Source organism: Tachyglossus aculeatus, chromosome 4 (genome assembly GCF_015852505.1).
Source record: "Tachyglossus aculeatus isolate mTacAcu1 chromosome 4, mTacAcu1.pri, whole genome shotgun sequence".
NCBI classification, from domain to species: Eukaryota; Metazoa; Chordata; class Mammalia; order Monotremata; family Tachyglossidae; genus Tachyglossus; species Tachyglossus aculeatus.
The window spans coordinates 90,012,508-90,026,871 of NC_052069.1; positions in this window are offsets into that span (position 1 = coordinate 90,012,508).

Genomic DNA, 14,364 nt, shown 5'->3' on the forward strand with positions numbered 1-14,364 from the left:
TTGATTCCTTTGCGGGTTGCTCTTCCGCCCTTGCCCCACCCCACAGCACTTATGTATAGATGTATATATCTATAATTCTATTTCATTCATTCATTCAATCGCATTTATTGAGCGCTTACCGTGTGCAGAGCACTGTACTAAGCACTTGGGAAGTACAAGCTGGCAACATATAGACACGGTCCCTACCCAACAAGGGGCTTACAGTCTAGAAGATGCCTATTTATAATAATAATAATAATGGCATTTATTAAGCGCTTACTATGTGCAAAGCACTGTTCTAAGCGCTGGGGAGGTTACAATGTGATCAGGTTGCCCCACAGGGGGCTCACAGTCTTAGTCCCCATTTGACAGATGAGGTAACTGAGGCCCAGAGAAGTGAGGTGACTTGCCCAAAGTCACACAGCTGACAATTGGCGGAGCCGGGATTTGAACCCATGACCTCCAACTCCAAAGCCCGTGCTCTTTCCATTGAGCCACGCTTGAAGTCTGTCTTCCCCTGCCTCTAGACTGTAAGCCTGTTGTGGGCAGGGATTGCCTCTCTTTATTGCTATATTGTACTTTCCAAGCACTTAGTACGGTGTTCTGCACGCAGTAAGTGCTCAATAAATACCACTGAATGAATGAATCTGTAAGAGATTAAGACTGTGAGCCCATAAGGGACATGGACTGTATCCAACTTGATTAGCTTGTATCTACCCCAGTGACAATAATAATAATAATAATAATAATGATGGTCCTTGTTAAGCACTTACTATGTGCTTAGCTCTGTTCTAAGCACTGGGGTAGGTATAGTTAATCAGATTGGACACAGTCCCCGTCCCCCGTGAGGCTCACGCTCTTATTTCCATTTAACAGATGAGGTAACAGAGGCACAGAAAAGTGAAGTGACTTACCCAAGGTCACAGAGCAGACGTGGCAGAGATGGGAATAGAACCCTGGTCCTTTTGACTCCCGGGCCCGTGCTCTAGTCACTAAGATGCTGTGCTTCTCCAGTGTTTAGAACAGTGCCAGGTGCATAGTAACCGCTTAACAAATACCATTTAAAGAAAAAAATGGTTTAAAAAATTGTTTTTTAAATGAAAAAAATGAAAAAAAAACCCTACTGACAGCTCACCTGCTCCAGGAGGCTTCCTAGAAGGAGCCCCTCTTATCCTCTGCTCCTCCTCGCTCTGCTCTACCCCCCTCCCCGCCCCACGGCACTTGTGTATATATGTACATATTTATTTTTCCATTTATTTTATCAGTGATGTGTATATATCTATAATTCTATTTGCCCTTCCCTTCCCCTAGCCCTGACAAGAAAGCCCATGACCATAAAACATCTACTTCAGGGCGTTTAAATAAAGTAGAGTGCTGAGCCCTTTTTACAGTCATCTTCCCGACAGAATACCAATCAGTGGGTGACTCACTGAGAAGTGAGCTGATTTTAGCTGGTGTTATCCAAAGGTGACTTACATTTGAACAGAAAGCCAGCGCGATGGTTCTACAGCTAATACAGGGAAACCTCATTATTGTCTCCCCTGGTCAAGCATTTTCCAAAGTTTAACGTTCAAAAAGGACTAGCCCTGGAAAAATGTCACTTAAAGTCCCTGGCACCGTCCAAAAAATAAAAAAGAAAAACATAAACAATAGCAAGACTGATGGGGCTTGGTGTTGGCCTCCTGAGCTTTGGCCTGTCTTGGTGAGAAGGTGAACGTCAGGCCGAGGATCTTAAATTTCTGGAGAATATATTCACTGTTGGCGTCCAGCCTCCAGCCCACCTCTCAGTGGAGAAGCAGCGTGGCTCAGTGGAAAGAGCCCGGGCTTTGGAGACAGAGGTCATGGGTTCAAATCCTGGCTCTGCCAATTTCCAGCTGTGTGACTTTGGGCAAGTCACTTCACTTCTCTGGGCCTCAGTTACCTCATCTGTAAAACGGGGATTAAGACTGTGAGCCCCCTGTGGGACAACCTGATCACCTTGTAACCTCCCCAGCGCTTAGAACAGTGCTTGGCACATAGTGAGTGCTTAATAAATGCTATCATTATTATTATCATTATTACAGGATAGAGCATGGGCCCGGGTGTCAAAAGGACCCAAGTTCTAATCCTAACTCCCCTCCTTGTCTGCTGTGTGACCTCGGACAAGTCACTTATCTCCTCTACTGTGAGGTCCATGTGGGACATTCATTCATTCATTCATTCATTCAATCGTATTTATTGAGCGCTTACTGTGTACAGAGCACTGTACTAAGCGCTTGGGAAGTACAAGTTGGCAACACATAGAGACGGTCCCTACCCAACAGTGGGCTCACAGTCTAGACATGGACTGTGTCCAACCTGATTAGCTTGTATCTACCTTAGCACTTAGTACAATGCCTGGCACATAGTAAGCGCTTAACAAATGCCATTAAATAAAAAAAAACAACTTCAAAGAGTCCAACATTTTGGGGGCACATTTTCTCATGCCATTTTTGAGACATTCTCCATATTTCCCTATCCATCACTTATTTTATCCCATCATCTCCCTCCCCTGGCATCCCTGGATCCTTAAACTTCTCAAATCTCTCCCTCCTCTCTTCCTGCAGCTGCCCTTCGTCTAGTTTTCATCATAAAGTGGAATTTTCTGACATACTCCACCAACCCAAGCAAGGGCCAGGTCACAGAGGAGGACTCTGGAGATGCTCCTGTCATTTCCAGCCAGAAACTCCCTGTTTGAGACAATTTGGGTTTTTTTTTTATGGTATTTGTTAAGCACTTACTATACGCCAGGCATTGTAATTTTTTTTTTAGTGGACTGGAGAATCCAGAACCTTTGTTTCAGGGTTTGATCATATCACTGTAAGGGTAAAGGAGGAAAGCTTATGACTTTAATTTGGCATTTTAGTTTCCATCTATAATCAAGAAGATCAGATCTTTTTCCCTCTTGACCACTATGGGCATCTCCTTAAAACCAATCAAATGAAACGTAATTGAGAGATGCTGTCCAGTACATATAGATTTTGGAATTCTTAGATTCAGTTGATCTGCCAGGACTAAACATTTCTCACTTGACTCATAATAATTGTGCAGAAACTGAAGACAAGCCTTTCAAAAGAGCTTCGTAGCTTAATATGAAATTTCAAAGATAGTACTAAGCGCTGGGGTAGATACAAGACTGGACATAGTCCATTTCCAACATGGGCCGGGGCGGGGGGGGGGGGGTCCCAGACATAATCCCCATTTTACAGATGAGACACAAAGAAGTGAAGTGACTTACCCAAGGTCACACAGCAGATCAGTGGCAGAGTTGGCACTAGAACCCAGGTCCTTTTGGCTCTCAGGCCCATGTTTACCCACTAGGACATGCTGCTCAATAAGTCATTTTTTTACACAATCTTCCCTGACCCCATTGTCTCCCACTCCCATCCCTTTGTCACCTCATCTCCTTCCTCTTCATACCTTCCCCGACCCTAATCTGGGATGAGCTCCTCTTTTCATCCACCAGCCCCTGCCCCTGCCTTTTTATAATAATAATAATAATCCTAGTAATTATGGAATTTAAGTCCTTACTGTGTGCCCGGCATTGTACTAGGCGCTGGGGTGGATACAAGCAAATCGGGTTGGACACAATCCCTGTCCCACGTGGGGCTCACAGTCTCGATCCCCATTTACAGATGAGGTAACTGAGGCACGGAGAAGTGAAGCGACTTGCCCAAGGTCACACAGCAGACAAGTGGCGGAGCCAGGATTAGAACTCGTGACCAGCACCATGCTCTTTCCACTACGTCATGCTGCTTCTCTGCCTCTCTCTGCCTAATCTCCATCCCTGGTTGGGAAGATGAAATTGGGGAGAAGAGGTAAGAAAAGGGTTGAGGGGGCACAGGGTGCTAGTTTGGATGATGGTATGTGGCTGCTAAGTCCTGACTAATAATAATAATAATAATAATAATAATAATAATAATAATAATAATAATACTTATGATGGTATTTGTTAAGCACTTACTATGTGCCAAGCGATGTTCTAAGTGCTGGTGGGGATACAAGGTAATCAGGTTGTCCCATATAATAATAATAATGATGGCATTTATTAAGTGCTTACTATGTGCAAAGCACTGGTCTAAGCGCCGGGGAGGTTGCAAGGTGATCAGGTTGTCCCACAGGGGGCTCACGGTCTTCATCCCCCTTTTACAGATGAGGTAACTGAGGCATAGGGAAGTTAAGTGACTTGCCCAAAGTCACACAGCTGACATATGGGGCTTACAGTCTTAATCCCCATTTTACAGATGAGGTAACTGAGGCCCAGAGAAGCTAAGTGACTTGCCCAAAGTCACACAGCTGAGAAGTGATGGAGCCAGGATTAGAACCCACGACCTCTGACTCCCAAGCCTGGGCTCTTTCCACTGAGCCATGCTCCTTCTCTGTGCGACTACTCCAAATCCCTTCTTTTTCTTTTTTTTAAATGGTATTTGTTAAGTGCTTACTAGGTGTCAGGCACTGTTCTAAACTCTGGGGAAGATACGAGTTCATTCGGTCAGACGTGGTCCCAGTCCCATATGGGGCTCACAGACGAAATAGGGGGGAGAAACGGGTACTGAATCCCCATTTTACAGTTAAGGAAATAGAGGCACAGAGCAATTAAGCAACTTGTCTGAGGTCGCACAGCAGGCAGGTGGAGGAGCCAGGATTAGAATCCAGGTCCTCTGGCTTCTAGGCCTGTGCTCTATTAAGTAGGCTGCTCACTGCTTCTTGAGGGCGATGTGGTGGTTCATTCATTCATTCATTCAATTGTATTTATTGAGCGCTTACTGTGTGCAGAGCACTGTACTAAGCGCTTGGGAAGTACAATTTGGCAACATATAGAGACGGTCCCTACCCAACAGTGGGCTCGTCTGGGGAGAAGTGGGCACATTGGGTGGTAGAGCAGGCCTGCTGTCCCATTTGGGGGTCTGGCTTCTTCATTCATTCATTCATTCAATCGTATTTATTGAGTGCTTACTGTGTGCAGAGCACTGGACTAAGCGCTTGGGAAGTCGAAGTTGGCAACATATAGAGACGGTCCCTACCCACCAGCGGGCTCACAGTCTAGAAGGGGGAGACAGACAACAAAACAAAACATATTAACAAAATAAAACAAATAGAATAAATATGTACAAGTAAAATAGAGTAATAAATTCATTCATTCATTCATATTTATTGAGCGCTTACTGTGTGCAGAGCACTGTACTAAGCGCTTGGGAAGTCCAAGTTGGCAACATATAGAGACGGTTCCTACCCAACAGCGGGCTCACAGTCTAGAAGGGGGAGACAGAGAACAAAACAAAACATATTAACAAAATAAAATAAATAGAATAAATAAGTACAAATAAAATAGAGTAATAAATTCATTCATTCATTCATTCAATCGTATTTCTTGAGCGCTTACTGTGTGCAGAGCACTGGACTAAGCGCTTGGGAAGTCCAGGTTGGCAACATATAGAGACGGTCCCTACCCACCAGCGGGCTCACAGTCTAGAAGGGGGAGACAGACAACAAAACAAAACATATTAACAAAATAAAACAAATAGAATAAATATATACAAGTAAAATAAATAGAGTAATAAATTCATTCATTCATTCATTCAATCGCATTTATTGAGCGCTTACTGTGTGCAGAGCACTGTACTAAGTGCTTGGGAAGTACAAGTTGGCAACATATAGAGACGGTCCCTACCCAACAGTGGGCTCACAGTCTAGAAGCAGCCTGCTGACTCCATCCCCTGCTCATTAAGGTAATAGTCAGTCAGCCGTATTTATTGAGTGCTTACCGTGTGCAGAGCACTGTACCATGAGCTTGGGAGAGCACGCTATAACAATAAACAGACACGTCCCCTGCCCACAACAAGCTTACCGTCTAGAGGGGGAGACAGACATTAATATAATAAATAAATTACAGTTATGTACGTAAGTGCTGTGGGGCTGGATGGGAGCCAACTGTTGGGTAGGGACCGTCTCTATATGTTGCCAACTTGTACTTCCCAAGCGCTTAGTACAGTGCTCTGCACACAGTAAGTGCTCAATAAATATGATTGATTGATTGAATAAAGGGGGCCAATCTGGGAGTGGGAGAAAAGGAAAGGAGAGCTTAATCAGAGAAGGCCTCTTGGTGGAGATGTGCCTTCAACAAGGCTTCGAAGAGGGGGAGAGTCATTGTCTAACTGTAATAATAATAATGATGTTGTTCGTTAAGTGCTTACTATGTGCCAAGCACTGTGCTAAGCGCTGGGGGAGATACAAGCTGATCAGGTTGTCCCACGTGGAAGCAGCCTGGCTCAGTGGAAAGAGCCCGGGCTTTGGAGTCAGAGGTCATGGGTTCAAATCCCGGCTCCGCCAATTGTCAGCTGGGTGACTTTGGGCAAGTCGCTTAACTTCTCTGTGCCTCAGTTACCTCATCTGTAAAATGGGGATGAAGACTGTGAGCCCCCCGTGGGACAACCTGATACCTTGTAACTGCCCCAGCGCTTAGAACAGTGTTTTGCACATAGTAAGCGCTTAATAAATGCCATTATTATTATTATTATTATTATTAATCCCCATACTGCCCAAACACGGCTTGGGTTTCAGGTTTGGCTTCAGCTCCGGGGGCGATTACCGCGATCTCAATCAGTCAGTCAGTTGGTCAATTCTATTAATTGAGCTCTTACTATGTGCAGAGCACTGTACTAAGCACTTGGGAGAGTACAGTAAAACAATAAACAGGCATTCCCTGCTCACAACGAGCTTTACCATCTAGAAGGAGTACAGAACTCCAACAATACTTATGGGAGCTTCCGGCAGGGGTGGTTGCTCCTCTTCTTTTTCTTTTTAAATAGTATTTGTTAAGAACTTACTACATGCCAGGCATCGTATTAAGCACTTGGGGTAGATGAGAAGCAGAGTGGCTCAGTGGAAAGAGCATGGGCTTTGGAGTCGGAGGCCATGGGTTCAAATCCCGGCTCTGCCAATTGTCAGCTGTGTGACTTTGGGCAAGTCACTTCACTTCTCTGGGCCTCAGTGACCTCATCTGTAAAAAATGGAGATTAAGACTGAGAGCCCCCCGTGGGACAACCTGATCACCTTGTAACCTCCCCACGCTTTAGTCTTCTAGACTGTGAGCCCGCTGTTGGGTAGGGACTGTCTCTATATGTTGCCAACTTGGACTTCCCAAGCGCTTAGTACAGTGCTCTGCACACAGTAAGCGCCCAATAAATATGATTGAATGAATGAATCAATGCTTTGCACATAGTAAGTGCTTAATAAAAATGCCATTATTATCATTATTATTATGTGAGATAGCATCAGGTTGGAGTCAGTCCGTGTCCCACGTGGGGCTCACAGCTTAAATCCCCGTTTTACAGATGAGGTACGGAGAGGTTAAATCAATCAATCAATCAATCGTATTTATTGAGCGCTTACTGTGTGCAGAGCTCTGTACGAAGCACTTGGGAAGTACAAGTTGGGAACATATAGAGACAGTCCCTACCCAACAGTGGGCTCACAGTCTAAAAGGGGGAGACAGAGAACAAAACCAAACATACTAACAAAATAAAAATAAATAGAATAGATATGTACAAGTAAAATAAATAAATAGAGTAATAAATATGTACAAACATATATACATATATACAGGCCCAAGGTCACACAGCAGACATGTAGTGGAGCCGGGATTCGAACCCAGGTCCTCTGACTCCCAGGCGCATGCTCTTTCCACAAGGCCAAGCTGCTTCTCCTCTTCCTCCTGCTCTCCTCCAACCTTCAGACATCTCGCTTTCCAGGCCTCTGCACACGGGGAAAACATTTATATTTTCCGGATCAATCAATCAATCAATCAATCGTATTTATTGAGCTCTTACTGTGTGCAGAGCACCGTACTAAGCGCTTGGGAAGTACAAGTTGGCAACATATAGAGACAGTCCCTACCCAACAGTGGGCTCACGGATGTAAAGGATGGCGTGTACAGTCTGGTGAGATGGGCTACTGCGTTCCCGGAATTTTAATACTGTGCCCAAGGAGGCACCAAGGGGAATTAAATGTTGAGAAGGTTTTGAATGAAATGCTCCTTGTAAGAACAGCCCGATTATGGCTCTTTCAAATCGTTCAAGAGGTTTGCATTTGAGGGGCAGTTCTGATGAATGAAAAGTGATATTAAATATATATATAGGGAGCAGGAAGGGGACAGGGGAGGGCAGGTGAACTGAAATGGCTCCAAGTCTCACAACAGCTGATTTTACCTGCTGGGTGAGTTTATACATTCTGCTTTTCCAGAAGGGGCTGCTGTAATTGAAAACTATCAGTATGAACCCAGACTAATAGCACACCTCAGCAAATAGCTATCCTTCTTCCGCTAAGGGAACCATTAGGTCACCGGCTTTCCGCTTTGTGTTTTGCCCAAGGCGTTCCACCTTCTACATAATGATCTTCTGGAACCGTATATAATATAACCGGCATGTTGGAGGCTCGAGAGGAGTAGTGGGAGAACAAGAGCACATGCAATGGAGGAATGACAGAGACACGAAATCCATCAATCAATCAATCAATTGTATTTATTGAGCACTTACTGTGTGCAGAGCACTGTACTAAGCGCTTGGGAAGGACAAGTTGGCAACATATAGAGACAGGGGCTTGGATCCTTTATTTCTTGTGTTTCTAGACAGTCTTCTAGACTGTGAGCCCACTGTTGGGTAGGGACCTTCTCTATATGTTGCCAACTTGGACTTCCCAAGCGCTTAGTACAGTGCTCTGCACACAGCAAGCTCTCAATTAATACGATTGAATGAATTAATGAATGTTTCATTTCTGTGGCATTTGTTAAGTACTTACTATTCATTCATTCACTATCTGGAGAAGCAGCGTGGCTCCATGGAAAGAGCCTGGGCTTGGGAGCCAGAGGTCGTGGGTTCTAAATCCGGCTCCGCCACATGTCTGCTGTGTGACCTTGGCCACGTCACTTAGCTTCCCTGAGTCTCAGTTACCTCATCTGTAAAATGGGGATGAAGACTGTGAGCCCCACGTGGGACAACCTGATCGCCTTGTATCCCCCCCAGGGCTTAGAACAGTGCTCTGCACGTAATAAGCGCGTAACAAATGCCATCATTATTATTCATTCATTCAATTGTATTTATTAAGCTCTTCGTGTGTGCAGAGCATTCATTCAATTGTATTTATTAAGTGCTTACTGTGTGCAGAGCACTGTACTAAGCACTTGGGAAAGTACAATACAATAAACAGTGACAATCCCTGCCCACAATGAACTCACAGTCTAGAGGTGGGGGAGATGGACACCAGTATAAATAAACACACATCAATAGAAATAAATAAAATGGCAGATATACATCAGTGCTGTGGAGTTTTTAGACTGTGAGCCCACTGTTGGGTAGGGACTGTCTCTATATGTTGCCAACTTGTACTTCCCAAGCGCTTAGTACAGTGATCTGCACACAGTAAGCGCTCAATAAATACGATTGATGATGATGGTGGAGCTGGGGGCCGGGGGAAGAGCAAAGAGAGCAAGTCAGGGAGGCGCAGAACGGAGTGGGAGATGAGGAAAAGTGGGGCTTAGTCTGGGAAGGCCTCTCGGAGGAGATGTGCCTTCAGTAAGGCTTCCAAGGACGGGAGAAAAATTGTCTGGTGGACTTTCATTCATTCATTCATTCAATCGTATTTATTGAGCGCTTACTGTGTGCAGAGCACTGTACTAAGCGCTTGGAAAGTACAAGTTGGCAATATATAGAGACGACCCCTACCCAACAGTGGGCTCAGTCTAGAAGGGGGACTTGAGGAGGGAGGGCGTTCCAGGACGGAGACAGGACGTGAGCCAGGGGTTTGTGGCAAGACAGGAGAAACTGAGGCACAGTGAGAAAGTTAGCACTTGAGGAGCGAAGTGTGCGGGCTGGGTTGTAGAGGAGAGGAGCAAGGTGAGGTAGGAGGGGGCAAAGTGATGGACTGCTTTAAAGCCAACGGTGAGTTTTTGTTTGATATGGAGGTGGACGGACAACCACCGGAGGCTCTTGAAAGGCGTGTTGGGGGTGGACGTGACCTGAACGTTTCTGTAGAAAGATGATCTGGGCAGCGGAATGAAGTATGGACTGGAGTGGGGAGAGGCAGGAGGCTGGGAGGTCAGCAAGCACTGAACTCAAAGTTGAGATATATACAAATTATTGGAAGCAGGAAGCAGTCCTTGCCCCACATGGGGCTCACATTTATGCCTTATGTAGAATTAATATAATTCATTTTTAAGAAAAATTTATTACTCTACTTATTTTACTTGTACATATTTATTCTATTTTATTTTGTTAATATGTTTTGTTTTGTTGTCTGTCTCCCCCTTCTAGACTGTGAGCCCGCTGTTGGGTAGGGACCGTCTCTACATGTGGCCAGCTTGTACTTCCCAAGCCCTTAGTACAGTGCTTTGCACACAGTAAGCGCTCAATAAATACGGTTGAATGAATGAATGAATGAATAAAGGGCTTTGATGCTTCAGATGTAAGGCATTATAGCAACGATCCAATCAATCATTCTGTAGCCTTTACCGAATGTCTACTGAATGCAAGGCACTGTACGAAGCAGTTGTGGGGTACGACAATAACGAAACACGTTTCTTGCCCTTAAAAGAATCTTACAATCTAATGGGGGAGACACACAAAAAAGATTTAGAGAATGGAAAGCCGGAATAACGAGTTAAAAGTGGAAGGCAGTGTGGACACGCCAGGAGAAAGCACCTGAACAACTGAATGTTCAATGTTCAATAAATATAAATATAATAATAATAATGGCATTTATAATTATATTAATTACGGTATTTTTTAAGTGCTGACTATGAGCCAGACACTGTATGAAGCACTGGAGTGGATACAAATTGGGTTAGACACAGTCCCTGCCCCACATGAGGCTCCCAGATTTTACAGGTGAGGTAACTGAGGCCCAGAGAAGTGAAGTGACTTGCCCAGGGTCACACAGCAGACAAGGGATTAGAACTCAGGTCCTTCTGACTCTCAGGCCTGTGGTCTACCCACTAATCCATGCTGCTTCTCCAAACAGGGGGCCCATCCCTACCTCCCATCCGCCCCGGTTTGAAGAACTGGATGGGAATCGTGCTTAGTACAGTGCTTTGCCCACAGTAAGCGCTCAATAAATACGTTCAAATTAATGAATAAATGAATTCTAGACCCATGCCGGGTGAATGTTTCAGGACAGAGACGTTACTGCCATCTGATGCTCACCACATAACTCTGCAAAGCTGGGGAGTTCTCTCAGTAGCAACACTGTCCTGTCAAACTCACCACTTGTGTCGAGTATTTAAGAAGGTTTTATGAGCTTTTCTTTTATAAGACAGGGAGGAGCTGAGGCAATTAAATGGTGTTATTGAACTGCTCATTCTCCACTGCTTTCGAACATGTTCATGTATCCCCTATGGTTAAAAAAAACCCCAAAACAAATCGCACTTGAACTCTGACACACTGGAACTCCTGCCACGTCTCCCTCCTCCTTAAGGTGGTCGTTTCCATCTGTTCATCATCAATCGTATTTATTGAGCGCTTACTATGTGCAGAGCACTCTGTGGCCTCTTCTCCAATTCCCTCTTTGATCCCCTCCAATCTGGCTTCTGTCCCCGACACTTCACCGAAACTGCCCTCTCGAAGATCGCCAATGACCTCCTTCTTTCCAAACCCAATGGCCTCTACTGCATCGTAATCCTCCTCGGCCACTCAGCTGCTTTCAATCAATCAATCAATCAATCGTATTTATTGAGCGCTTACTGTGTGCAGAGCACAGTGGTTCGACACTGTGGACCACCCCCTTCTCCTGGAAACGTTATCCACCCTCATCTTCACCGATATTCTCCTGTCCTAGTTCTCCTTTTATCTCTCTGGCTGTTCCTTCTCGGGCTCTTCAGTCGGCTCCCCTCCTCTTCCACCCACGGTGAGGGTTTTGTCAACGACGGTATTGTGTTGTACTCTCCCAAGCGCTTTTTCAGTGCTCAACACAAGTGTTCCATCAATACCATTGATTGAAGTGCTCAAATTGCCAAACAAAGACTGTACAATTTACAACGCTCCATATCCTTGACGTAATTATGGGACAGAAAAAATCTTAAAAGGCACGCTAAGAGGGACACGTGGGTTTGCGCCGCTCAAGCCTTTTAGACTGTGGGCCCACTGTTGGGTAGGGACTGTCTCTATATGTTGCCAACTTGTACTTCCCAAGCGCTTAGTACAGTGCTCTGCACACAGTAAGCGTTCAATAAATACGATTGATGATGATGAAGACCTGTTTTTTCAATAGGCCTGGTCTGCAGAGGGTGGTCACTGGATCCACATCACAGGAGTTTCGCTCGGCTTGCAGCAATACCTGACAATGTCCCTCGTCCGCTGAAAGATCTTGGACGAGTCACTTCACTTCTTTGTGCCTCGGTTACCTCATCAGTAAAACGAGGATGAAGACGCTGAGCCTTATGTGGGACATGGACTGTGCCCAATCTAATTAGCCTGCATCTGCCCGATGCTTAACACAATGCCTGGCACATAACAAATCCCATAAACACCATCTGGAGTGCTCTGCACACAGTAAGCGCTCAATAAATACGATTGATTGATTGATCCAAACTTGGGGCAATTCCCAAGGGTGAGAGGGTTGGGTGTTCAAGAGCGGGGGGGTGGTGGTCCTGAAGACGCCCCATCCCAACTTGCTCCGGAGCCAACGGAGCCATTAACGATTCCCTTCGGAGGCTCGTGTGAATACAGGGAAGTTGAGTCTGGGCTGTGGAATTTGGTGACTGGACCTTTCATTCATTCATTCGATCGTATTTATTGAGCACTTACTGTGTGCAGAGCACTGTACTAAGCACTTGGGAAGTACACGTTGGCAGCATAGAGAGACGGTCCCTCCCCAACAGCGGGCTCACAGTCTAGAAGGGGGAAACAGAGAACAAAACATATCAACAAAATAAAATAAATAGAATAAATATGCCTCAGTTACCTCATCTGTAAAATGGGGATTAAGACTGTGAGCCCCACGTGGGACAACCTGATAACCCAGTATCCCCCCCCAGCACTTAGAACAGTGCTTGGCACATAGTAAGCACTTAACAAATTACCACATAGCTACAATTCTATTTATTCTGAGTGTTTTGACACCTGTCCACATGTTTTGTGTTGTTGTCTGTCTCCCCCTTCTAGACTATGAGCCCGCTGTTGGGTAGGAACCGTCTCTATATGTTGCCGACTTGTACTTCGGAAGTGCGTAGTACAGTGCTCTGCGCACAGTAAGCGCTCAACAAATTCGATTGAATGAATGAATGAAAGGGGGCTGGTGACGCTGAGTCAATTAAGCTTTCAGATTTTCAGATTTTTGGAGAAGCAGTGTGGCTCAGTGGAAAGAGCCTGGGCTTTGGAGTCAGAGGTCATGGGTTCAAATCCTGACTCTGTCAATTGTCAGCTGTGTGACTTTAGGTAAGTCACTTAGCTTCTCTGTGCCTCAGTTACCTCATCTGTAAAATGGGGATTAAGACTGTGAGCCCCCCGTGGGACAACCTTATCACCTTGTAACCTCCCCAGCGCTTAGAACAGTACTTTGCACATAGCAAGCGCTTAATAAATGCCATTATTATTATCATTATTATTATTATTATTGGGTCCTTTTTCAACTGTATTAAATTCCTGGCACGCAAGAACAATCATGTGGCCTACCTTCATAACTGTCACGGTGAGAATTGTTACTCTGCGTTTGTTGCTGGCAAGTGCTTGAATTCAATGAATAATAATAATTAACACAGCTAATGTATTTTTTATGGTATTTGAAGTGCTTATTATGGGGCCAGGCACTGTACTATGTACTGGGGTAGATACAAGCAGTGGGGAAAAAAATAATCCAAACTGCAACTGGTAAATTTTAAAGGTGATTTTAGAGTTGTACTGTAATTCTAGAAAGTTTGAAATTCAGGCACAGGAAGTTGAGAGACATGTTTTTGTATACACAACTCAGCATCATAATTAAAGGACACTGCATATAATTACTTAATTTGTATTCATTTTGCAGGCTTTTTTCTGCATATAATTACTTAATTTGTATTCATTTTGGAGGTACTTTTTTTCCCATTTCAGTATTTTTTTTTTTCCCTTTCAGCTTCCACTCAGTTGTGCCAGGAGGTTGGACTCCGGCCAGGATATTTCATCTGACAAATTCAGCCCCAGCTACGTTTATTGAAGCATAGAGTTCAGGTTGACTAAGCCCCTCATGGCTCTGTGGGGGTGGAGAAAATAAGTGATGTACCCTAAAATTAATTCTACAAAAGGATTACTATCACAACAATAATTATAGCATTTGTTAAGCGCTTAACTACGTACCAGGGATTGTACTAAGCGCTGGGGTGGACACACGCAGATTCGGGTTTGA